This window comes from Zootermopsis nevadensis, unplaced genomic scaffold (genome assembly GCF_977971745.1).
Source record: "Zootermopsis nevadensis isolate Lab colony 2312 unplaced genomic scaffold, Znev_1.0 Znev_ptg000001l, whole genome shotgun sequence".
Taxonomy (NCBI): Eukaryota; Metazoa; Arthropoda; class Insecta; order Blattodea; family Termopsidae; genus Zootermopsis; species Zootermopsis nevadensis.
The window spans coordinates 7,865,163-7,892,641 of NW_028259133.1; the positions used below are offsets into that span (position 1 = coordinate 7,865,163).

A 27,479-nucleotide genomic window follows, 5' to 3' on the forward strand; every position below is an offset into this window, starting at 1 on the left:
CTCCAGTACAATGAACGGAGATAGTCCGAGTAACTTAAAGCGCTAATTCACCTCCATAATAAACACACCTTTTAAGGATATAAAATTTTGTTTACAGCTTATATGTAACTATAGTGAAGGTATCAACCCTAACGATTCAATCATAATACCATTTACAAGTTGTTGGTTGCTGGTAGTGGGGTGATGTTGGGAAAGCATTAAAATGTTTCAAGTGCCACTTAAGTCCCGATAAACGTCTGTCAGAAGACACTCACTTAGAGGTATATAAAGTTTTGTGATTTCCGTCTGGTTAACTGCTCTTTTTGTCTCATTCTACTGTGCTTTTGCTCCCTGTCTCTCTTGGCGCTGTTTTTGTGTGTTGCTGTGCTGTGCTGTGCCATGTGATTTATGAATAATTATTGTCCCTTTATATTATGTGTCTACATGGACTGCTTCCGTTTTAGAGTTTCAAGGCGGAAAACATTTGCTGTAATTGCTCCTTTTTTATTTAGATAGGCTATAACTGTTCGGGAAATGGAAACGATCCCACATATAAAACCATTTGTTTACACTTTATTATGTAGCAGGTGGGACATGAGACATCATTTTATTGAACTGTAATTTTTGCATAAGTCGTATAATATCCAAGCACTTACATCAATCAGCGCTGTCTTAAATAAATTTAAACACAAAAAAGTCAGCAGCAGTTTATGTAGGTCAGTACGTGACTGATGTAGCTCCAGAATATGATCTATCTAGAAACTAAGATTTAAAATTACAGAATTTTTTAAGTTGTTAACGAAATTAGCGACTACTCTTAAATAGTAACTGACAATTTAGTTTACTAAAATCGCATGATCTAAAAGCATATATATATATATATAGCTGATTTCCATATATTCTTCATCAAATAATTACAAAATAAAAATACAGGTTTTTGGATTTAATGTAATACTTCAGTATTCAATGGCAATTATTGATCCTGAAAAATATTCAGTTATAAATAAAATAACTAATGTCATGACCTTGTTGACTGGGATTCTTTTCTCAGAAATTATATAATTTTCATCCATATTTTATACCTACATTTAGGTCGTCCTTACCTTTAATATCTTTTCGCCTTCCATTCCATTGTCTTCTGAACACCAGAAGAGTAATTTATTAGATGTTTACCGTGTCTGACAAATCCGTCGACTTCTCACGCTGCCTTATGTTGGTGATATCTGAAATGTTTTATGACAACGGCTTTGGAAGCAATTTGTGTGAATCTGATGACATAAATAAACACTACGTTTAAAAATAACAATCCCATTAGTTTTACAAATAGACTGTTATTTATAATTTTCGTTCATATGTAGCAATACATTAATCCAGAGGATAAAGATAAAAAATAATATAGGCAATAAACATTAGTGGAGTGGTAAGAAATCCGACATTGTATTAGGGAAGGTCCCGGGATCAAATTTCTTTCGGAGTCCGTCTATTCTGACTAGCCTTTTGTGGTTTCCCTCAGTCTCTCCAGGAAAATTCCGTGGTAAAGTAAAAAAAATAAAGTGAAGCAGTCCGCGGGGAGGAGTTATAACTCCTGCTCATTCTTGACCTCGGCACTAGATCGGGTAAGCGGTCAGCATCACACCCTGGCCGCTGTTTACCCTCAGAAAAGAACACCGATACCCATTGGATAAGAGGCCGTGTAGGATCCAGAGTCGGTCTGGACGCAGAGGCTAAAATTATATTGTTACACTGAAAACCATATGAAGAAGACGAGGAAGTTTCTGTAGAACAACTTAATTTAAAGAAATAGACTTATTTAACAAAAGATTTGAGGAAGTAGATAAATGTTTAATAGCAGGATAAATTAATTTATAATTTATTTCTGAACCATTACCAAATTTAACTCTATCTCAAGGAACAAAATTTTCTTAAAATTATCATATGAAGTGTTATGTTTTTACAGTGATATTACCATGAACATTTTTTTAAAATTATCTTTACGTGAGATACAAAACTAGATATTTAATACTGTAGACCTCTCTTCATTTATAGAAAGGTAAGACTACGCGCATGCAGTATTTTCATAATATTTTTTATTTTGATATTCTCATTTCGGTCATGATTATAAAAATGAAATACTATAGTATAGCAGCTGTAGTTTTTCTTAAATCTTTGACTATTACTGATTGTTGTTTATCAGAATTCACATAAAATTGCAACCGTAAATTTATAAACGTGTCCACAAATACTGCGAGAGTGTTTCAAAAAGTAACAACAAATTAAATATTTTGAGATATATAATTTAATTAGAGATACAAATGATATGTCATTTTTCTACATAATCACCCTCCTTTTCAATACACTTCTCACAGCGTTGCACCAACTTCTTTATTCCATCAGAAAAAATGTTTTTGGTTGTGCCTTCAGCCAGGAATACACCGCTTCTTTGACCTCGTCGTCATTCCCAAATCAACGCGTCCTTAAGGGGTCCAAACACATGATAATCAGAGGAAGCAATGTCAGGGATGTAAGATCTGAAATCTCAATTTCCGAATGGTGTGAGGGCGTGCGTTATCATGGACTACCGGAAAGTGGGTCATCACAGATTGATGTTCGCCCATTTTTAAACGCATCTACCCACTCGTACACTCTTCTCTCGCCAATGTAGCATTATTCTATGAATTTCACGAGGTTTCACACCCTCCGACCACAAAAATCTGATGATTGCTCGCTGCTCTTCTACGGTGCACACAGCTAAGGGTGCCGCCATTTCGTACTTGCATCCCTTCCAATTAAGCACGCCACACCATTTATTGGGCAGTGTCAAAACCTTTTCTAAGAACGTATCTTCCCTGTGCGGGAGTTTGAAATGCCTTGGGTATTCGTTTCGTGAAATATTGTCAATTTGCTGTTACTTTTTGAAACGCCCTCGTATACGCAAAGTTTCTTTTCTCTACGGAAAACCAACAAGATAATTAAGTGAATATTAAAGTAATATGTAGTCGTTTTTAAAAGAATGGTAAACCGCTTATGGTAGATCATGTTTAATCAGTGTTAGTCCTAGATTAGTAATGAAATATCGATTCAAATCTTAGTATATAACCAGTCACTACCAAACCCACCAAACAACAGCTGAATTGCAGTGTCCTCTCCTTTGCAAGTAATTTTTAAATGGCGACCATGATTTATCATTCCAAATACCCTGCGAACAAAAAATCCAGTTATTATCTGCAGTTAGAATGCTCACTATATCTGCAACAAGAGATATAAAATATGACAACGTATATCTGTTTGGGAACAGTTGAAACAAATCTCAGTTTCATTAACGAAGACATTGAAGGCAGATAAAATTCAATGTCTCCTTGCTACCACGCAGTTCAGGATCGTTTGTCTTTCCGTCTGTAATCCAAAACTTAAAGATTATAGTATGGAAAGCTATATTTTTATCTAGTGTTTTATATGGTTGTGAAAATTTGTCTCTCACAGTATTGTGTCTGATGAGAAGAGGATGCTGAAGTAATGTGTAATGACAGGTTATTGGTGAAAACTGCATAATATAGAACTCTATAATTTGTAATATCTATCTAACAGTCTTGGGATAATCAAATCAATGAGGATAAAGTGGTAGGAGCATGTATGAGAAATGGGGGGGGGAGAGTAATTCGTATTAAATGTTCCCAATAGATTATAAATTAGGCTTACTAGATTTAGTCTATAGCATTTGCGGGCTGTTTTATCAACAATTAATCCATAATCACAGTTGAAACCATGCCTGCTCTTACTTAAAAATATATGTGCGCCCATAACTAAGAAAGTTTACTCTCTTAATGCATACATTTCTAGTCTTATGCTTTAGTAATGTAAGTTTAAATTATGGCAATGAAATGCAGCGTAACATAGAGGAGATGTCCATACTATCGTTACAAACTCTTGTAACATTGTAAAATTATTGCAAAATATTATTACTATCATTAGTTTATATTTTAATTTTCGGATTATTAGCTTTTGGAAGTATTTGTCACTGTATTAAAATGCAATACCGCATTTGTCAAATGTTGCATCAAACTTTCACACCGTCATCATGTTCGTAATTTTTAATTACAAACTATTTCATGCATACTTTAATAATTATGATTATCTCCATGCTAGATTGTGTTAGTTATAGCTGAAGAAAATATTCACACAAACGCCATTTTGTTGTCCTACAGCCTACAAATAAATATATTAAATTATTTATTACCATACACCATTTCAGTGAACTATATTAAGTGGTGCTGTATAGAGTCGCTTCTTTCTCCCAGTTTCATTTGTCCTCATGATTTTATTACAATTATAGGAAATTAAAGTCTGAGATTGGAGTGGCCTTTAATGACATAACATTCATGCCAAGTTTAATGAAAATCTGCCACTTGGTTAAAAAGTTGAAAGTGAAAACCAACAGAGACAGTATCATGATGATCTTCTAAGCTTACTTTTATTCCTCAAGAAAGGAAAATAGGTGAAATACACTAGTGATTAAGGAAACCTAAAAGAATTGCGACACTCTAAGAGCAAACCATCCGTTGTATGCATGTAGTATAATTTCAACTTAAAAAATATGTACGATTACGTTGTGTCATAATAGTTCTTGTTATTTTGTATTTGTCACTGTTATGTTCAAGAAACTCGTATCAAATACTGAGCGAAAACATCTCAGTAGCACGCACATTATCGTAAGCGGATTTTTCAAACAGTTCCATAATGACACCAGCAAAAACAGTGGTAGGCGTACTTGAATAGAACTGTTTTGATTCATTCGTTGATTATGACAGGCCTATTTCTGAACGTAATAGTAATAATAATTCTATTTATAATTCTGTCCTAATTCCTAAAACTGTTGATCTGAAAATCAAATTTTAATCATTCATACCTATATGCGATAGTTTAATTTAAAACTTTAGTTCTAACGCTTAACTTTACAATAATTTACAGAGATGAATCAGTACTTTCGGAATTTTCCTACTACGTCGGCAAGCAACATTTAACATGTCTGTTTTCAAGTGAATGTTTCATAGAATCGTCAATGAAGATTGCTAGATAAAACACCTAGAGATAGAAATAAAATAAGATATACACATAATATGCGAGAATATTCACAAGTTGTTCCTTACTTTACTTAAAAGCGTATAGAAGTTTTCTTATGTGGGTGTCAGGAAAATGGGGAAATCATACTTCCCTTGAGAAGATAAAGTTTTCTTTTAAGCGAGAAAATGGAAAATGGAAGTGGGAAATGAAGGAGGAGGAGGACGCGTAGGATTGGAAGGTTGGCAGAAAGTACGAGACATAAAACACAGGAAGGAGGTAAGGATGACGGGGGAAATGGAACGAGATGGAAGGAGTTTGAAATTAGCTGCAACGAGAAGCAATAGGCTTCTTGCTGGAGTAAAGTTATATAGAGACTCAGCTTCTACTTAAAGATATAGACCGGTGCCATAACCCGAACGCCGTCAGATTGATAGCACAAATATCGTCAGTGATATTGCATCAGGGCCTTATATTCAATTCCTTTCTATAGTCAGGACATTTATAAGAGCTAGAACCATAATATGACGTTACAGAGATTCATCTCTGCTAGTTTTGGGACATTCGTTACGCTAAATACGATTTACAGTAAATTCTGATATTTCCATAAAAAATTACTGAATACAATTGGATTGTCAAACCGTTATTTATGAATATTCATCTGAAATGGCACTATTCATTTGAGGTAATTTAGGAGGTTAAATACAATTTCATCTATAAAATTCTGTGTAAAACGTTTTGTATTGTGAAATATGGAGCCTACGTGAGGCTTTCAGACTATGTGCATTTTAACCAGCCCATATAAGACTGTGTGAAACGAGATTACACGTTTGAGCATAACTGAAATTATTTGTCTGAGCTTTAAATAGAACTCAGTATGTGAAATTTAAGGCTCTAATGGCAGTGAATATAGCGATTATATTATTTTGGGTTGTGACACCGGTATGTTTCCAGGTAGATACAAACGTTTTGGAGAAACATACCTTCTCCATCTTCAGGGCTTCAACCCATCTTCAGGCTTTAGCCCTGATAATAGAGTCAGTATGTTTCTCCGAAACGCTTGTATCTACCTGAGAGCATATCGACGTCACAACCCAGAATAACATAATAGTCAGTATCATCATTACCTATGCCTATAACAATGAGGTATAATAGAATAAATGTACTCTAGAAAGTTGCTTTCGAGAAGAATAATTTAACTTGTAGCCTAAGTTAAATGCGCTGATTATATTGTCTAATTAACAAGTTCATTGGTAAAGCGTTTCTCTTGAAAATTTAGGCTTCGTAGTCGAAGAAGATTTAGTCAAAAAAGTATCGCCTTTTATGGAATTTGAAGTTGCTTTACTTTATTACACAAGAGTCCGGGACTAGTCTCTTCAATCAACGTATTCCATGAAATCTACAAACTGTTTTAATATTATGCTGCCGTCAATGAGTAGGGCTCAACAATTCATTTCTGTAAGGTGTTCCTGCTAAATCCATTTTTTGTATTTTATTGACAGCTGTTTTAGTTCCCCTGTCCATTATGAATATTATGCTTAATTCGTGCATGTAAGGTAACTGAGTTTCAATGGTCATTCGAAATTAGCAATACGAGAAACTTTAAAAGCAAATTCAGATTTAGGAGAAACCCTTTCTCCACTTCGGATTATAAGGTTATACCGAACCAATACTGTATAATGAGGAACTTCATTTTTCTCTTCACAAATAGTATTGAGATCAAAAAACGTCGATTGTCTTGGAGAGACATAACACGTATCGGAGAAACAACAAATTTACACAGTATTTTAATGGAAGAAGCTGAAATAAAGAGACCATTTCGGATTCTTAGTTGTAGTCAAAAGATTTTATTAAAATGGAGGTTACAAATAAAAGATTATTAGTCTGTGGACCGCAGTTGACTCACAATGGGTAGGGTCGAATGGTAGGCAATAGGCCGGTAATAATATTAAACCTGTAGTCTCCATAAAAGGCGAGTAATTTCTTTACCAAATGAGCGACTGTTAACTTTTTAAGAATGATTCTGCTAGTTAGACGTAATAAGCTTAAATCATAATAAATAGTCGGCTTAGCTTGTTTATGTTAAAATTATAGATGCATTTCGTAATGTTGTGTTGACTTAAAGGTAAAAAGGGCTCTACATTGAGCGACCTGTGATTGATTAAGAATGTTGTGCATTACCGATAATAATTATGAATAATCAAGCATCCCACGTCTTGTAGTCTGCTACACTACACAATCCAAGACTTTCCATTGGGCATAGACTGACAGTTTCTCACGACAAATAATAAACAATTTGGTACAACAACAACACTGTACAGATCGACTTGTTTTCGGTTGTAATATCAACGGATTTGGAGATTATATTACTAAGATTTGTTTTTTATGTACCTACAGGCCAAGTAGGGTGTAGAAGGTAGCCTACTTCCAAAGACTTACACAATTAAACTAATCTTCATTTTAATTTCTCATTCGATGTTATTTAATCTCTGCAATTGAAACGGCGTCGTTAAATGAAGCAAGAATTGATAAATAATAAATATGGTAACGACTTCAATAACAACTTGAAATTACGGATACTAGCAAGAAAATATTTACGGATATTCTAAAGGTCTCAGGCGTCTTCAAAGTTAACTAAACCGGGAGATGTGAAGTAGCACGAAGTAATCTCCAGGGTGGAAACTCGTTGCAGGGAGACAGGCTCTTTCCAACACCTGGGGTCACTTGTCGCTCAAGCATCTCACGACCAACGAGAGATTTTCAGTTTTCCTTCGGAACATTTGCTGTTGGTTCTGTGGGCTTATATGAAGTGAAATGACGTCCAGCTCATGTCACGTGTCGGCGTAAAGGCTACTTTTAAAACGCAGACTTCTATAATTTCTCTATAATATGTTTTTCAATAAGAGAATAGGCAACGTGTTCTGTACAAGCTTTCATCACAACAGAAAGTATTACAATATTTCTACTCAATTTTAAATCAGGTACAGTATCAAGATGGGAAGATTAGAATGGTTTTAAGTTTTGAATAACAGACAATGGGTGTGGAAATTATGCATGCACCGTAAGGAACAAACATAGCTTACGGTTTTTGGAGAACAAGGCGCTTTTGACAAAGTTTGACCGTAGTATAGAAGTAGGAAGAGGATAGAAAATACATAATTAGGAAGTTTATACCTTTTTATATTTGTGCCATCAACTAAGCTGGCATTTTACATTTTGTTTTTTCTGGGTTATGACACCGTGTAGTCTTGGGTGGCTATCAGTATTTCGAAGGAACATGTCGCCTTCACCTTATGGGCGAAAGATTTCTCCGAAACGTTGACAGCTACCTACAAAATCACACAGCGTCGTGAAGTGGAAGGTCACAATCGAGAAAGTCATAATTTTTATTCTTCACGAAATAGACATTATTACATTATTCAGATTATCAAGTCGACGAGGATGAGATAGACGGAATATGTAGCACCCATGAACATACAAGAAATTAATAAAAAAATTCAGTTGGTAAACCTGAAGATTAAAGAATGCTTGGAGGGCTTAAGCGTATATTTGAAGATAACATTAAAATGGATCATAACGGAACTCGTTTGAAAACGTGAAATGCTTTCATTGTGATCGGAATAAAGGGCTTGGTTCTGTAAAAGAAGGGTAATTTCTTTACTACCTGAGCGATCACAAATTGTTCAGGAAATATAATTATTTATTGGCTGACTTACGTAATTAACACTGCCGGTTGTGTTTAGGTTCAGTTTCAGATAGGGCGTACGCTATATTTCTCCCATCCATATCAACGGTTTTCTCAGAATAGATAGTGTTTATGTAGGATTTGAGGTTTTCGTAGCGGTGAGTCTGAAAAAAGATTCTTCTGGATTGTTGCGCCGTGTAGTCTGATAGAAGTTTGCCGACGTTTCAGAGGTCTTTGCTGCCTCCAACATCAGGGCGATGGTATTTATTCCAACAGCTTTGAAATACATAACCATTGCCGTCAGACTAATAGCAGAAAATATGGCCTACTGTCTTACGATAAAGAATTTATCCTGTTACAGTACTTGAACGTAAGGAAAAAGTGTTTTGTGTATTTTTTCATAACTTTTTCGTTTATAAATTTCTAATCTACCGACATCCCTTTTTGGCTACTTATCAAATGGCAATACAAAGGGTAAATTTTGCTCCCAGTGTACCAAGAGTTATAGTACAGATTTATGGAGAGCCTCTTCGTATGTTCAGAGCATACTTAAATATTAAAACGCGTCTTATGACCGTCACTAAATTTCATGTTTAAGGTAAGAGCGAATTCGTACAGCATTGCCAATCGGACAATGGAGCTCAGGTGAATGAAGACAGCTTAGAACTGTCAGCGTTACAATGCTTGGTGACTTAAAGCCGCGCGGGAAGGTTGGGGGGGGGTTTGAAGTCCTTCAATGGCCTTGGAAGTATAAAATTTGATGACGGCTACCGAAGATGAATCTGATTTTTGTCTTCCCTTAGTCCCGTAGTCTATTGATTTTATATGTGTATCCTGTATTCAAGTATTTGTCTGTCGGTAATGTGGAAAGGACCACGTTTGAAAGAATTGGGGCAGGAAATAACATAAATGTCGCTCAGGTAACCGTGTCATTCAAGTAATTCTAACATTTGAGTTGAAATATGTCTAAATTTATAAACTGATCTTAAAATAAAATCAAGTAGGCCTAAAGTGTCATTTATTTTGCTTACTAGTTTAGTTAAATAATGATTTTATTAATACAGATAGATCCGTTGCAATCTACTACTGCTCAGGCCATTTCCGGAACATTTTCTGCAAGCTTTCGAGACCCTTTTTTTGTATTTGGTAGGACTTCTTGGATGGGGTATCAGCTTGTACCTTAGGCCTCTACCTACATAGAACAACACAACATTGTCCATCATATTCACTGCAATAGAACCGATGATCTCACTGTTCGAGCAACAAGACCCACTCTGGGACAACGCGGTTATTGTGATCAAATAACCCCTTATGTTACTGATTTAAATAACAAATTTTACTATAATCAAGTCGGACATTTTACTTCTGGAGGAAAATAGTCGCCAGTAGGCCACAATTAACTAAGCAGTTATTAATTATAGGATTGGAATTCATGTGACCTGTATTCTGCTGAAATGTGATGACTTTATCGGAATGTAAAAGCATTACAGTTTCTGTGAACATTGAAAGTCCTTTGTGCACAACTATATTAACATTCACACTCGACTCCTTCTATTCATTATCAAATATGTAACGTGAGCTTTCTCTACAGATAAAGGCGGAAGGGTTGTGAAACTGGCCACAATCACTATTTTGTGCTGAGTTTATTAATGTATTGAAACTTATATGCACAACTGTTTTACGCCATCATGACGTGGTGTTATGATGTACGATTGTTATGAAGTCTAGCTGAGACCCATTTCTGTCACCTCTGCGGACTATTCTGTGTAGCGGATTACGTTAAGTGTTTTGTGAACCGAGTAACAGCTGTAAAAGACAGACTATATGCAACTGTTAGGGTTTTTAAATGTGTGCAGCCGTGCAAGTCATAAAAACCTCATTCTATTCCGCCCGCTAATTAACATACATGTCAGATAAGAGAGGTGTTCTGTAATTTTGTGCCCGGGTGGATAAAATCTACAGAACAGGTAGCAGCACAGTCAGGATCATATGCACGCTCACAGCAGGATGTTAAGTAATGGTACCCTTCCACACGCTTCGTACGTAATAAAATTTCCAAGTTAAAATACTCTATGCTCTGTGCTTACTGTGTTCCCCAGAGGTAATACTGAAGCAGGGTAGCGTTTAATTCATTTATGCCTGTCCTGAAACCAGCTAACGCAAACTTATGCGAAACTCATTTAAACCCGGTGTTATAAATAATATTAATATTAGTAGGTAATTTGGCAATTTGATGATACTGATTGAACACGAAATGTCTCTAGATATTTAAAAACATGTGTTATACGGGTAAATTACGTGCTCTAGATAAGGCAACGGAACGAAACCGTGTATTTCAAGTTCGTTAGAAATGATAGTAAGAAGGGTTCAGAAGGGTGTGGGGCGAGGCGTTAAGGAAGCACATACAGTCTAGACTATAAACATTTTTTCCTAGCGGCAAAACTTTGTAACTCGATGTCCTAAGGTATCGTTTTTTGTTTACGTTATATAAGCATTTGTCTTCCATTCTATGCATAAGCTAGTGACGTAGGCGAAACGTTTGATTTGATTCAGGCCGCTGTACATCGCATTAATTTCTCTGTCAGAGCTCTGCTATATATATAATTACAACAAGAGTATAATATCAAGCGGATCTGTGAGAGATAGGAGTTGAATGCGATTGGATTTGGCTGGCTCAGGACAGGGGCCGGTGGAGGGCTTTGGTTAATTTCTATGATGAAGCTTCAGATTCCCTAAGTCACCTAGTTAGTTAGTAAATTCTTTATTTATTAAGGCTACTTATATATTCGCGTTCTTAGATATTTGCTTCTTGTCAAAGGGAAGACAGGCTATTTAAATTTGCTGCAACTTCGCGGAAAGCATTGATTAATTAATATGAGTTTGGCTGATATTTTTATTGTTCTTCTGTGACGTGTTTTGAGAGATATTTTACCTAGAGGCTAATATGTTTTATACTCATATTACAAAGTTCTATGGGTGTATGATATTAGTTGTGAATGACTTAAGTTTTACGTCATATTTCAAATAGGTGTGTCACGTAATACGGGAGAAAGCAAAGATAGGGATAAAAGTGCGAAAGAGATAAAAGAAAAAATGGGAAGAGAAATGATTATAAGAAGAAAAGAGGAAAGTATGAGAATTGAATACGGAAAGAAAAGGAAAGAATAAACGTACAAAAGTGAAAAAGAATGGAAGAGATGCGGTGAGAGATTAAGATATAGTATAAATTATTCCAGTTAAATTTATCGGTCTTTTTAAAGCTGCTTATATAATAAATAAAGAGATAGAAGTATATTATTAACAGTCTCGTGTCACTTCCTGCGAAACTGTATTTTAATCTAGTGTGGCGAATGTAAGCCAACATCGCACTTTTTGTTTGGGTTCCACGAAGCTCGAAGCTGGAGCTGCTAACAGCCGTTTCGTTAATTAGATTTTCGTCTGTATATGGCTGAAGAAGACTTGGGTTGCTCATTAAGTTAAAGTGCCGCTCGTGTGCAGGCGTCATTCAGTCTGAATGAGCTTCTTTAATTGCTGGACCCTGTTCTGCGGGTGTCTGTATACAGCTGCGGCCTTTACATTGGGCTGTTTTTACATCGCAGGTTTTGTAGGCAGACAGCAGTGTATATTCTGGTTCCAAATCTCCTCTGATCCCTCGGGAGATACACGTACGTGTTGTATATTACATCTTAAAAGCTTTGAGTACGTATCAGATATTCTGAATAGAGTCTTACCACTCTGACCTACAGCGATCAACAACAAATGGTAGATCATTTCACGACGGACCGTTCACTCAATGGTAAATAAAAACAACCGGCGAATTATCCTATAATTTGATCTAATCATTCTTCTACATCCCGACATTGAAGCACTTTATTGTCGTTTTATAAAAAACCCTTATATTTATTGGAGTTAAGGAATTTGCTGTTTGACATGTGCGAAAGAGAAAAGAAGACAATGCTAAAAAAAAAAAAAAACAGTTTTTCTCTCACCGGCGCCCCACGGCGGGAGTAATATGCCTCTCAGAACATTGCTTTACAGAAAACAGATTTAGTTATAAGTAAGTGTAATTCAGTGTTTGGACTTTGCAGTTTGCTTTTATGTCTCAGTTAAGATGTTAATCCTGAAAAATAGGTGTTATGAAAAAACTGCAGAAATTTCTTCGTTTTGATAGTCTATAGAAAACCCAAATCTATGACAGAATCCTGCTCTATTTTGGGCACATTATGCGAAGAGAAAGTGGCCTAGAAAAACTAGTCCTGGAAGGCAAGGTCCAGGGTTAAAGGCCAAGAGGAAGATGCCCAGGGAGATGGATAGATCAAGTGAGCGTGCTCACTGGAAATTCGCTCCGAGACGCCACTACAAAAGCACCGGACAGGGAAGAATGGCGACAGGAGATTTGTCGGGCCCTGCAATTCGAGGACACGACGCCTCAGTCATGAGGCAGTACGACGAAGAAGAAGAAAAGCCAAGACGAGTATAAGTAATGTTTTCCCCAGAGTGAATTAAGCTTTTCTTTTAATTTTTCAGTCCGACGGTTCCAGATCTAAACACACAGATGAAAAGAACCGATTTTCCTGGAACTATCCTTCAATTTGTGTTTGGGCCACGTACCTTTAAAGTAAAATATTATCTATTAAAACTAACATGACAGAAACATATTTCATTTCTTTCTTTTAAACAAATTAATTGGGATTTATTTAAGCTTCATCTACAGTAAATTAATTGCTAATTGTAAACTTCAGAGTTATGTCTAGCAGTGGTGGCATATTCGTGGGTGCGTTCGAGCGGAGTGAATGGGCAGACTCCGATAAGTCTGTGAAAGATGACCCCAAGACAACTCACTAGCATAATCAGATTTGTAGAGAAGCTAGATTCTCTGCGACATACGCCTAAGATTTTGTATCTGTTTTGTAAATACACATGTTTTAATAAGGATTTTGGGACTTCACACTGACCACAGCCTGGTGTCTGGAACGTGTTTGAACCCTACCGACTCTCCCAGAGCCCCAAGTTATTCATTCTGAGAGTAAATTTGATAGAAGCGTTAAGCGTTTCACTAACCCTAACCCAGTCGTGAGCTCTGGGAACACTTAAGTATTACTTTTTACATTTTAAGTTCGCATGTACTTGTTTGTTTCGACCCAGGCATACTGAACAAGTCCAATCTATTTACGATCTATACCAAAGCATATATATATATATATATATATATATATATATATATATGTGTGTGTGTGTGTGTGTATGTGTATGTGTGTGTGCTTCTTAGAAATGTTTGTAAAAATTTCATAATGGAATGCGCTACATGAGGGTAGTATATTCATCACAATACATCTTTAAACTTCATTGACGACACAAATACACACCTTGCTGGAAAGCCAGCCTAAGTGCGGGTACGGAGTCAAAGACCACAAATCGATAGCAGAGTCTTGATTTCTACCTACCTTTTCACCTTTCCTATTCATCATACATTGACGTAGCTAAGGCTCGTAGTTATTTTGCTTCCAGTGCACTAGTGTAGTAGCGTGCTAAGTGTCAAGCTGCCGAACAAAGAGATAAATTAAGGAAAGAAGCAGGTTTCCATAGTGAAGCGTCTACAGTCTCGTTTAACACAGTACTGAGAAATGAAGTGTGCATGCGTCTAGAGACAGAACTCATGCGACGGTGGAAAATATCAGTAGACATACTCGACTTTTAATTTTAATTCTCTGTTTTGCCAGCGTCTTGTATGGGTGTACATCAATAAAACCGACCAATGTTTGAAGCCTTACTGCTGCAGGTAAGCGTTCATTTGAGCGAGTAAAACAGAATTGATTTTGCCGAATTTAGCGGTCCAGTAGTTAGGTTTGCCAGGAGGTTCCGCGTTCAATTTCGGCCAAGACACCGACCATCGTGACAGTTCTGTGGTTTTACTCAGCTTTTTCAGGCAAATACCTTGATAGAATCTTAAACTACACCAATACCGCCTACTACTACATCCTTTACATTTAATTAGCTATTAATTAATCATTTTATCGTCAACGTTGTTGGTATAAATAAATAGATAAATATGACCTCACCTCCTCACAGAGAAGAACCGGTGTACGGTTTCACTTTACATGTTCCAAAATATTTTCAAAGAATTCGCTGGTAGCGTCACTCGTCGCTTAATACTATTTATTCCTCCACTGTGCATGTGTTCTACGTTTAAGATTCTTCGTGACACCGTTGAAGAGGATAAACTTCACGAGGGATGCTGGGCTACTTTGCATGTGCACCCACTGTACCAACGAGAGCCGCACATCAAACTACTACCCTGCATGTAAAGAATTTTACGCTCCTCCTCTAAATGAGAGGTTCCTCTGCACCCCTCCCACTTTTAATTAAACCCAGAGCAGAGTTGCTCCAGTGATGGGCCCCTATGGATAAAGCCTTTATCCTTTCTGTCATATCAAGGGTTCAGAATAGCCACTGTGTCTGAACAAGGACTCTGATATTAATGGTGGTGATGGCACTGAAAATTTGTATCTTGAGTTTTGGCTCATCACATCTTAGATCGCTTATTTAAATTAAATCCCTTCCCACTGAATGTAATTGTATTTTATGATAGATGAAATCTTGCAACCCTAGTACCATCTTCAAATTTCAGAAGTCCATTCTGTTTTACAGAAGCGAGTATAAAGTCAAAAATCCTGACAAATTATTTTGCACACTTAGATATAGGCCTACTAATACGATTTATTTTCACTTTGTTTCTTTTTTGTATGTGCGTTCGAAATTAAAATTTGCAGAAAACACCTATGTCCTCTGCCACCTCTGTCTGTCTGTTCGTAAAGTTTTTACTTTCTAAGTAACTTGATGGTGTAGAGTCATTTTACAGAATCTAATAAGTTACTTGTAATTCGGTTAGTTTAGGGAACTCGCCAATGGTCCCCATCCTAGTCAGTTTAATTCATTCCACGTCATCTTTCTTTAAGTTCCGTTTTATTATTATCATCCTATCTAAGACTATTCCTCTCATGTGCTCTTTTCCCTTGTGATATTTCTATTTCTCATCTCCCCCATTAAACTATATGCCTCGGCGACATTATTCTCCTCGATTTGATCGCCGTAACACTATCTACCGAAAAGCAATTTTCACCATTCTCGCGAGCATTAGACCCAAAATTTTAACATTAGCATTTCCTCTATCACACATTATAATTTCCCACCAAGCGTAAGCGTAGCTAAACACATTCTTTTAAACACAATATTTTGTAAAGAATTCCTTCAAAGGAGGGCACACAGATGCCCATTAAGTGTATTATAGTGAAGTGTTGAACAGTTGAATATAATATAACTTACATTCCTTATCTACGTTGAATCCTAACGTGACAAGTACGACTTGAGTCCGATATTTAAGTAAAGAGCATCCTTTTTAAGTATCAATGTTATCCTTTTAGTAGTTGTACACTTAATAGCCCCCATTTTGAAACAAAAGGTTCCCGTAAAATGTAAGACGGCTGAACAATGGCAGAAGCTCCCTGGTGGTATAAAATACTCCCCCATCCCACTCAGGCAAGCAAGCTTTTGTGCTGCAGATGCCTGATTGGAATAGAAGAGGTAGACCTTGTTAAAAGTCCTGTAGGAACTAGGTTCCACTCTTCAAGAAGCCTGGGAAAGAGTCGCAGGCTTTTAGTGCAGGAAGGAATAGAAAGGAGAGAGAGAGAGAGACGGCTAAAGTGGCAATACACGGTTATCGTGCGCTGTTGAAATGCTCTCTGCTTCAGCCCTCAGCCATCATGCTGCTGTAGCGGAAAGCATACACAAGTTAAAACGGACGAGGGATCATTTTACGATAGATGGAACACCTCCACCCTGCTACACTTCTTGTGCGACGTCACTGTTTCTAAGGACAACTGAGTCGGTACGACTTCACTCTGTGCTGACTTTCCCAACAAAAACTATGTGTGTGAACGGACAAAGTGGCCAAACTTTTTAACTCTCTAGAGTATAAAACTTTAAACTTTAAAACATAATATACACGAACTAACAGACATCGTTTTAAAACCTCCGGAATGTAACCTCACATTTACTAATGATGCTTAAGAAACATTTTGGTGTTTGTCCTGAGAGCTATAAAACCACTGAAGAAACTCTATTAAAAAGTAAGATTTGTAAAAATTAAAGCACGATTGAGTGCGTAACTTCGCATTATGGCGGAATTTACTTCTGAATAAAAAACCCTTTGGTAGGAGGTTGGATGGGCTCCAAGCCAACCTGATCGTTCTGGCGAAGAGAAAAATACTGCCCCGCCGATAATCGGACCTCGGTGGTCAAAACAGTAGCTTTGTCGATATACCGACTAACTCTGATCTTAAGCAACGCGTCGATCAAGGAACTCAGGGTTAGTTATTATTCAAACGATCATATCAGTGCGTACAGACATGATGGATTTGTGAATATGTCGAAGTTATAGAATCAAAATCGAAATATTTTTCTCTTCAGTATACAGGCTTAAAAGACTTCTATGATCTTACTAACAATGTCGTTTTCTGATTGATAGAAGAACGCTGCTAGAATTTGTTATTTATCTGCATCGCGTTGCCCAAGGGAAAAAAAGTTCATCTTTGATTTGACATGCTTCAAAGTCGTATTTATTGTCAGCTAAAAATGTAATTCTACTCCTGAAAGCTGATAAGTATTTTAGTGAACATTTGAATAGGACGCTCAATATATTCTGTGTTCTTTATAGACGCAGTTTCACACTGTTAATAACATGGTACTGGATTTCTCTATTTTTTAAATATCAGAACTGAGTGAAAATATTTCGAAAATAAAGTACCTTACTGACGAATTTCATAATTTAGTTAAAGTGTCCTGTAACACGTGAGGATTAAGTTGGAGTATATATTGGTTGTAAGACTACTTACCAACGTGCGTATCAACTGCAAAGCGCTGAAACGACGGAAAGTTCTAGAGACTCAAATGCATTGGTAATTTAGGAATGCAGGAGAGATGATTAGAAACGGCCGTGTCCAATGTTAAGGCAATGAAAGTTATTTGGTGATTAAAAAGTAAATACGCTTATTTCAGACATTAAGATTCAGGTGCCTTATAGAATATATTTAAACCAATAAGTACGTTGATTACTTTGTAAGTATGTGCAGGTACCGTTTTTGCTTTCTGATACGATTTATCATAATTATCTTAATTACAGGTCAGTAGTCACTGTTTTAAAATAACCGACACCAGCATATCGTAGACCTGATAACTGCTGTCGTTTCTTTGCAAACATGACTCAGTTCCTTGTAGTTGTTCTGATTACTATTGTTACTATTATTGTTGATTTAAGCTTACAATTTACACAAGCTAGATTTATTTTGGAGACTAAGAATTTTACACTCTCTCCGCCTCACTACATTTCTTCATAGCGTGGTGTTTAATTAAACACAGGGCCCATTTCATATTAACTTGGGTTGTAGTCTGTATGTAAAATCATTACGACTGATGATCGCTGTAACTATATCATTGACATCAACGCAAACTTTTGCGTTGTTTCTAGAACTTGTATTCTTCCTCGTTCATTCAAGAAGCGTACAATAATCAAGGAACTGCCTTTTCAGATTTTCATTGTTTTTGTACTCGCTGCATGTAGAACGAGACGATCAATGATTCTGCTCTTCTCTTATCTTTGGTATAGAGCTGGCACAGCATTGGACCACACAAGACGATGCCAACATGTCTGAATTTATCGTATCTTCTATTATTGGTCCATACCTCTTCCAGAACTTGTGGTTGCCGAGTGTGCCATTTGGGATCTGTCATCAAGATTCAACGTTTGCTTACATAGCTTAATATGGAAGGAGGGAACAAGGGTCTCTGTGTAAAGAAAATATATGAATGAACGTAAACAACAAATTTCCAAAACGTTCGTTATTATGTCTGAGTATATATGGCAGTTAACTTTGTTGTATACTATACTGTCAGATAATCTTAAGCAGTTCATTTTCTCGTGATGGATATTTAGGTAGTTACTTCTCCTAGTTTATATCGTAACTACATCTGTGTTATGTCTTGTGTTTCACTTGTGTTGAAAAGAGTATTATTTTTTCATTTACCGTTTGCTTATGGCGGTTTACGTACAATAATTCATGAAAATTAAACAAGAGATAAGGTGGCCCCCTAATCATTTCATGTGAATGATTTGGAATGCCCTTTATCCTCCCGGTCTTGATTTACAATATTAACATGCTCTGTCACATCAATGATAAAACCGACATCATTCGTAGGTGAATATGTCCAAAACATTTTTGCCTCAGCCTGGGTAGTTCTCCGGACCGAGATTTGAACCTTGGCCCTCCCACCTATGAGCTAGATCTGCTAACCACTCTGCTGCATATTTCGTTTTTTTGAAAATGAGCGATTGTACATTTACACTTTATCTAATATGGCGAATAAAGCTGTGAGGATTTGATCTGCAAGCCAAGTAGCACGCATAAAAAATGAGTAATGCATACAAAGTTTTTGTCGGTAAACCTAAAGTCAAGAGACCACTTGAGCGATTCAAGATTAAAGTGGGGAATAACATTTTTTTAGACTGGATTTATCTGGCTCAGGATAGAGTTCAGTGGTTGGCTCTTGTGAAGACGGTGATGAACGTGTGGATTGCAAGATGTGCAGGGAATTTGTGAATTAGTTGAACGACTGAGCCACTGGTAACTTCTCAAGAAGGTATCTGCTAAGTGAAGGTTAAAAATAATTATAATCGGGTTATATTTCGCTAGTGAGTTGTCTAGACATTAAATTCTATCCATGTAAACCATTTACACTTCACCGGACATTTTTTGTTTTAGTTTTATAACAAAAACTTGGTTATTGGCTTGACGGCCAGTGTTCGACTCTCGGTAGAAGCAGAATTTTATTTCACTGCGCCCGCGAAAGGCGATGGTGCCCACTCAGTCCATAAATCCAGTGGGTACCGCTTTGACGGGAGGCGAGGATGGTTTTCTCGGGGGTAATACTGTCAGAGTGTTATGCTGACCACATGGCATTTAGTCCTTTGGAGTAGGATGCTCGGAGCTTTGCATCAGCGCCCATTACATGTACTCATAGACTGGTGCTCTAGCTCAAATTAAACTTTGGCTATTAACGATTGCAGAACTATGCTAAGTGGTGCTGGGTTTCCTCACATCATAAGTTCGCACTACTGCCATGTTAATTAACATTCACGGGAGGAATTCAGAGTGAATATAATGGAGACATGGCTTATCGGTAGCGATGTCCTCTTAAAGAGTTACGTAATAAAATACACGAGGAAAATACAGAGACTTTTCGTAAATTAGTCTTTCCCTCTAAATACACGTTTCATATGTTATTTGAATAGTGCTACGTCTGAAATTTTGGGACAGTTATGCGGTCTGATTCCCACAGTAGAGTCATATTAGTCATAGGCCTAGGTTGAGGCCTAGCTGTAATTTATTACATCTGTGACCCATAGTTATCGAAAAGCTAACGATCGCTCAGTTGGTCAAGAACTTGCCGCAGACAAGGAAACCATGCTTTTTATTAACATGCTCAAAAGAGTCCGCCACTAGTCAGAGTCAGATTAATTTAGTCCATCACCCCCAAGGGCTATAAGTAAGATTCTTTTTAATACATAGTGTGCTTAAAGTCTATACTGGGTCTTCCAAGTGCTGTCTCATTTTAACTTTCCAACCATTGTGAACGAGGTTTGTCATGCGTGCTACATGCTGTGCCCATCTCGCCCTCCTTTATTTGATCTGATTAACAATGTTTGGTGGAGAGAACGACTTTTGAAACTCCTCATTATGCAGGTTCCTCCAGCCTTCTGTTCTTCCCTATCAATGTTAGTTCCAAATAATTTCTTCAGTATCCTCTTCTCAAACACTCCTAAACATCTTTTACCGTGTGAGATTACATTTCATAACCACACGAAACAAAAGATAAAGTAATAGTTTTGTGTATTTGAATCTTTACGTTTATAGATACCAAACGTAAGAGACAAGCCTATGAACTGATTATGGAATAGTCATAGACATTTATATTTGTTTATTTTAAACATTCGTATGTTATACATAATCTGTCACTTTACCCTCCATTTTAATTGGACTTCATGAAAATAACACATTAATGGCGCAGTATAATAAACTGTTGGTCATTTGAATTACTCTTATAAATCTAAATGACATGAAGTTTACGTCCGTTTTTTACGGCGTAGATTCAGTGTTTGAGAATCAGCGGAAGAGCCCAGCAACAACGCAAGGAAAGGAAATTGAGGCTGGAGGGGAAAAGGAAGGAAATTTTGAAAGCCTTTGAGGAGTTGTGTGAGGAAAATGTGGAAAAGGGTTTTAGGGAACAGCGGAGATGGGATTTTCGTCTTCACAGGTGGTCCCTCCATCTCATATGCCTTACCCATCCCTCTAAACCTCTTTATACAGCCCTCATCAACATCTCGTCTCCAAACACTACTTTTAATGCTTTGAGGAATATGAAATTGACGTGCTTCGTGCAGTGCACAGTGATGACAGGTCTCTGCCTTACTTTGCATCGTGATAGCTTATGGTTTATGTTCTCGCGTATAACGAAAATAGATCAATATATCTTTATGTTAATATCCAAAGAGAGAATAAATTTATGTTTTCTCATATTCATTCACCTTAGTTTGCATTGTGTAATACACTTCCAATAAAATTAATTCCCCAGGAGTATAAAAGTTCTTTCAATACGCCGGAAAGCACCACGCAAACACCAGAATTTTCTGGTTCTGCAATATATCGCGGTTATACAGACAAGCCTTCGTTATCTGTCGAATTTGAGTCCGTTGTTTCTGACATCCGTCGGTTACTCTTTAACATATTTTCATGTCCGTTGTCGGTGACCATTTTCTGTGGATTTTTAATTACGCGGCATTAGTAAACACGACTCCCACAGCACGCAGTTGCGCACAAGCCTCAAACTGACGACAGCACTTAGTTTCGCAAGGCTGTCGATTGTCTTTTATTTATTTCAAATATATTTAATTACTTTTTTATCAAAATAGTGCTTGTGTCTGCTCTATCAATTAACAAAGCTAAGAGACTGAGAGTAGGTACGAATTTTAAAACGAAATTGAAATTTATTGCTCGTTCCAAAGATGGAACAGGAACGGTTATTAGAAATAGAGAATCTGATCTACATTTCTAAGAGAAAGTTCTTACTGAAATTAAGAAGGCTACAATCCAGTCTAGATTCCTTGTTCAAGAAGACGTATGATTCTCAGGCCTCAACATTTGTATTAAGGATTCTTCAGTAACATTATTAAAATATTAGTTATTTCCTTTAAAATAATTTGTTTCCATATCTGTATACAGTAAATAAATTATATATCTGCGTAAAAATGCCCTTCAAATAGTCTAAACCCTCTACTTATTTACCATAAGTTAATTTGATGACGAATTATAATGTCCCCGGAGCGAATTGTAATTTTGTCATAGATTTTAAAACTTCTTTATTCGTCGCGTTTGTAAGGAACCAATTAATAACGGATGTGGAAGGCTTAGTGTTATTAGCATTGTTCTGTCTTGTAGTATATTTCATATACGCGATGTTGTGGGGGTTAATTGTCCTACTGACAGAAATTATACTCACTTATTTCCATTCCAGAGGTTACCGGAACGGCCGAATCTCAGCCCTCCGTCCGGTAACCTTTGAGTATTAGACTGTCGCATAAGCAAAGAAACAGCTGTACATACTCGGGAAGTAAGTGATACTACGAGGAACTTTGTGACTCGCACAGCCCAAAGAGTATTGTCAGGATAACGACATGCAGGGAACTGCGATCGGCTGGAAATGAGGCTGAATTGTGGAGGAAAGAGATTCACACAGAATTTTAGTGGGAAGCGTCACAGAACACTCGGAGAGCAGAAAAGTAGAATAAATGCTAATTCGCTCTTCTGTACAACTTAGAGATCATAATTGTTTTATAATTAACATAAATCCTTATTTGTCACATGAAATAAAACAGCATTGCCTAGAATATGCTGCGTTACAACTAAATATTTAAGTGAGGAGCGAAATATTTTTGTTGAAAACCATTTACAAGCAAATTTTAACTTGTCACCGTGTGTTAGATACAGTTAGATTAACAACTATTTAAATAAAATTTTGCAAATATAGGTAAAAATAATTTAAAGAAAATTCTCGAGTCATAAAAATAGTATCACGAATTAAATTAATTGTTGTGTGACTTATACTTTATGACTTGTTTATCCACGTTCATTTGCGTCATTTACATAAAATTTGTCTTCTTACAGGGGTTGTAATGATGTGAAATCTGAATTCCAGTGAAGTAAAGCAAATTATTCACGAACCATTAAGCTTAATATGTTGTGATATATATCACTTATTTTGCCTAATAAACAGGTTAGATTATGTTGTTCTTTCGTTGCAATAATGCTAATTCAATGAAGATATTTCAAGGTATCCAAATGTTAAAACAACGCTAAACATACATTTAAATCATCAGTTTATTTATCTAACATTAATTCTAATATTTAAGTATAATAATATAGTGAAATTTGAAGTGCTTACGGTGGCTTACTTATCATCCTGATGATTGAGGTAGCAAGCACTTCTGAAACTTCAGTAATCTTCTACCAGACTATACGACACAACAACGCAGAAAAAAGCAATTTTTATAGTAATGTCAACTTAATCATTGTATAAGATAATAATATGTAGATTATTACAGACATACGTACATATATAACATGTGAGCATCACAACAGACGCTGGGAATGCGTGATACAATGTTATATGTTCCAAAAGATTTCGCCTCGTAAGCATTAAATTACAGAACGCTTTAACATTATGGATCGCGGCACGCATAAAAACCACTGCAATTAATTGTAGTTCATAATCGTTCTGACACAGTACTAGCGTGACTGACAAATTAATTCACTTATTACTTTTTAATGGAGATTATTACCAACACGCAAGGAACAATCACACCAGATTATACAAGACTTAAATTGTTTTTATTTATTCTTTATTTTCGTGAAGTGAGAATGTGGGAAGTGGAGTGAGAAAGATGGTGTATAAAAAGAGCACCGTTACACGCAATTTTATGGGCCATGAAATTACGGCGACCACCTCGTAAAGGTTTGGCGAGGCAAGCTGATGACGGCGCTTCTGTCGTCCTGGTGGCGTGTGAAATCCAAAGAAGATATCATTTTGACAGACAGGCCCTTCCAGAATGCATTGTTAGTAGAAGCCTCAAAGGTATGCAAGAGATGGATATCCTGCCTGCATTAGCCTGTTTTATCGATACAATTCAGATGCTTAAGAATTGAAATACTACAAATCAATGTAGACCTACTCTACACTTCTAAGCAACTACGTAGTTAATGAGTACAGACATGATCATGTCGTATACATTGCTCTTTGGTCAGCAATGGGAATCCAAACGTGGTCTGCTCTTTCCTCAAATTGCTGACATAATCTGCATTTTTTGTCTGTATCGTTTTTTAATATTTTGTCTGCATGGTATTTAGTGTTTATCGATTGATTCTGTGCTGCAATAATTTGACTTTCAGCTGTTATTGCTATTGAGATAAATGAAATTATTATTATTATTTATACATCATGTTGTGCTGACTGCATCTTACTTTGTGGTATTTAATTTTGTAAGTTTCTTCTGTTTTTTATTGTTTAATGTTTTTATTTAGTATTATTGAATTGAATTATATTACTTAGGTATGGTATTTAGCCCATTTACCTGTGAAATATTATTAAATATGTTACATTTATATATTTAGTTCCATTTGTTTGTTTGTTTGCTTTTGTATTTGTAACGTTTTACTTTTATTATTATTGAAATGAATTTAATTATTTATTATATTTTATCCTGTACTCTGGTTTAGTGCTTGGCTGTTATTGGCCTTTTTGGCTATTGTCAAGCACTTTAATAAATGAATTGAATTGAATATTATTAATATGGATCTGTTACTTTGAATTCCATTACTTCCACTGATTCTACCAAACTTGAAAGAATTCAAAGGAAATGTGTTGCTTTATGTCACGCCAGATTTTTTAATGGCCTAGGTGACTATAATGAAGAAGTTTTAGTTAGGTTAAATTTTCTTTCACTCCACCTGAGGAGGAGCCATCTTGATGCTCTATTTCTCATTAATATATTTAAAGGCAAAATTTGCTGCCCATCCGTTTTGGATTCAGTTTCTTTGTGTGTTCCCTCTACATCCATTAGAGACTACTTTACGTTTTTTGTTCATCGTAGTTTTAAGGCTAGTCCCTTGTTTAGGTTGTGTTTCTGCTGCCAATGCAGTCTGTCAGCGCATCGACATTTTTAACAAGGAGAATATTTTGTTCAGGCATTTTATTTAGCTAATTTTCTTTTCTTGTAATTAAAGTTTCATTTTGTATGTATTGTTTATTTTTAGCTGATTTTAATTTAATTACTATATACTTAGACATATTATTCGGCTCATTTGCTTGTTGATTATTATGCAATAAATGATTTAATTATTTGTGTATTTACATAAGTAGTTTATTTGTTTTATTTTTGTATTTTAATGTTTCACTTTCAGGCATACTATTTAGCTCACTTACTGTTAATTATTTTGAAATAAATTAATGAATTGATGTTATCATTATTATATTGTACATTTATATATTTAGTTCGTTGTTTGTTTGTTTTTGTATTGTTATGTTTATTGTTGCTAGTGCTTGGCTGTTATTGGCCTTTTTTGCTGTTGTCAAGCACTTTAATAAATAAATTGAATTGAATTGAAATATAGTTAACCTGACTGAATGACACTACATTAAGTTCTGACTCATTTCCTGACATTTACTATTATCAAGATTGATTAACTGTTTAAGTTTAATTTTTGCTATTATTTTGTTCTTTGTATTTCATTAGCGTTTTACATTTATATTAGTGTTTACCTAGGTAGTCTACTTGCATTATTTTCATTACATCTATTTTTGTATCATATTGTTTTCTATTTTGTGTTTGCCTGTATTTGGCTGTTACATTTAATATGGCACATTTATATATTTAGTTAATCTGTTTGCCTTTTGTATTTGTAATATTTTTCATTATTATTTTTAATTATTATTTGTATGTATTGTCAGTGTGCGCCTGTTACTGGTTTCTCGTTTTTGGCAAACACTTAAATAAATTAATTGAATTAAATTATTATCATCTGTTTGAAATAGCAATGACAATTTTAACAAAGAATATATTGGGATTGCGGACTGTTATAACATTATTTATAAATAAACGTTATTTTAACTTTCTTTGTCTGTTTTTCGTCCATTTTCTTTCGCGTATCCGGATCCTGTTAAAATGTTTATTTTTCTTTTCTTTTGATCTCTAACGTAATTTATCCATTGTTTTAATGTTTTATTGGACTGTTCTTGGTTAGTTCTTGGCTGTAGTTGGCCTTGGTTTGCTGTTATCGAGCACATAAGTAAATTTAATGAATTAAAATGAATCAATATCATTATCAATGCATACCAAGCATTCAACATGTAGATAATTTATTACTGCACTAATTTTAGTTTTATTTGGCCTGGATTTGTCCATAAGGTCGGCATTACATTAACATCTGAGGCAATCGTTTGGCTCCAAGTGCCAATATATGTCACAGGCTGTTACTATTTTGTAAGATTTCATTTATTTTTTTAGGTTTAATTTGGCATACTCAAATTTTAAGATGTGAGGTTCTCGCAGCGGTGAATGTAACGATGGCGATCTTATGATTTTTAATGCTGTGTAGACCTTTAGATAGACACCAACGTTTTAGAGAAACACACTGTCTCCATCTTCAGGGATAAAGTTGGATACAGTATGTTTCTCTGAAACATTGATGGACCGTATCTATATACAAGACCATACGGCTTTAGAACCCCGAAGATCAACATCGATATCTGAATTTCGTAAATTAGAATTAGAATTAATTTTCATTTTGTGATATTTGAAGTTCTCATGGCCGTGAGGATGATGTTAAGGCTTTGGTTACGTTTATACCAGTAACGAGATAACAACGTTTCGGAAACAGCGTGTTTCTGCAAAACATTGCTATCTAGATGTATTTCAACATGGCTTCAGAACCAAAAAAATCTTCATTTTTTCGTAATGTCAATAGTCGAATAAGAACTAGATTCGACATTTCATATGGTATCACTCTTAGAGATGTAAAGCGATAGGCATCACTATAAATTACTCAATTAACTAACCTTGTTACAGTTATTCTTCAAACGCCAAATGATGTAGGCCTTCTGATTTATATTTGTGTTAGTACAAGACTGAATCAATTAAACAGCTTCTTTGTTAATGGGTAAAGAGTTTTCTCACTCAAGTACGAAATTTACACATTGATTCACACAACCAGTTATAATATATTTAAATGGCCTATGCAGGAAATTACATGGTATTTAGCAGAGTTAAAATTTGTTGCCACAAACTTCATGATACAAACACAGCTGCATGCTAAACAATGATACCTCGCCTCTCATGTAGTACAGAAGGAAAAGGTGAGAAATACATTCAAGATTTCCGAAGGGAGACCTGGGGTAATATTAAAAAAGGGTGTGAGAATGTAGATTGGACTTATTCAGTTCAGCATAGGGACCATTAGTAGTCTGTTGTAAGTAAGCCATTGAAAGTTATAGTTCAATAAAAATCGGGAAATTTCTTGACTACTTAAGCGACCATAATCTTATAAACATAGGCGTATGTGACTTGAACTTATAATATTAATTTTTGTACATAGGCTTT

The 27,479-nt window shown here is 35.8% G+C and overlaps 1 protein-coding gene and 1 long non-coding RNA gene across 7 annotated transcripts in view; one reads left to right on the plus strand and one right to left on the minus strand.

Moving 5' to 3' along the window:
- The window catches only part of Abd-B (Homeobox protein abdominal B), a 314,220-nt gene that overhangs the window by 168,220 nt on the left and 118,521 nt on the right, over positions 1-27,479 (plus strand). The gene's annotated exons all lie outside the window — the stretch shown is intronic.
- Positions 1-27,479, minus strand: part of LOC110830622 (uncharacterized) — a 32,608-nt gene that overhangs the window by 4,286 nt on the left and 843 nt on the right. The window contains exons 2-3 of the long non-coding RNA XR_002543308.2: positions 3,096-3,175; positions 1,083-1,202 (exon numbers count right to left, since the gene is read on the minus strand). This is a non-coding gene — a long non-coding RNA (uncharacterized LOC110830622). The remainder of the gene's footprint in view (positions 1-1,082; positions 1,203-3,095; positions 3,176-27,479) is intronic.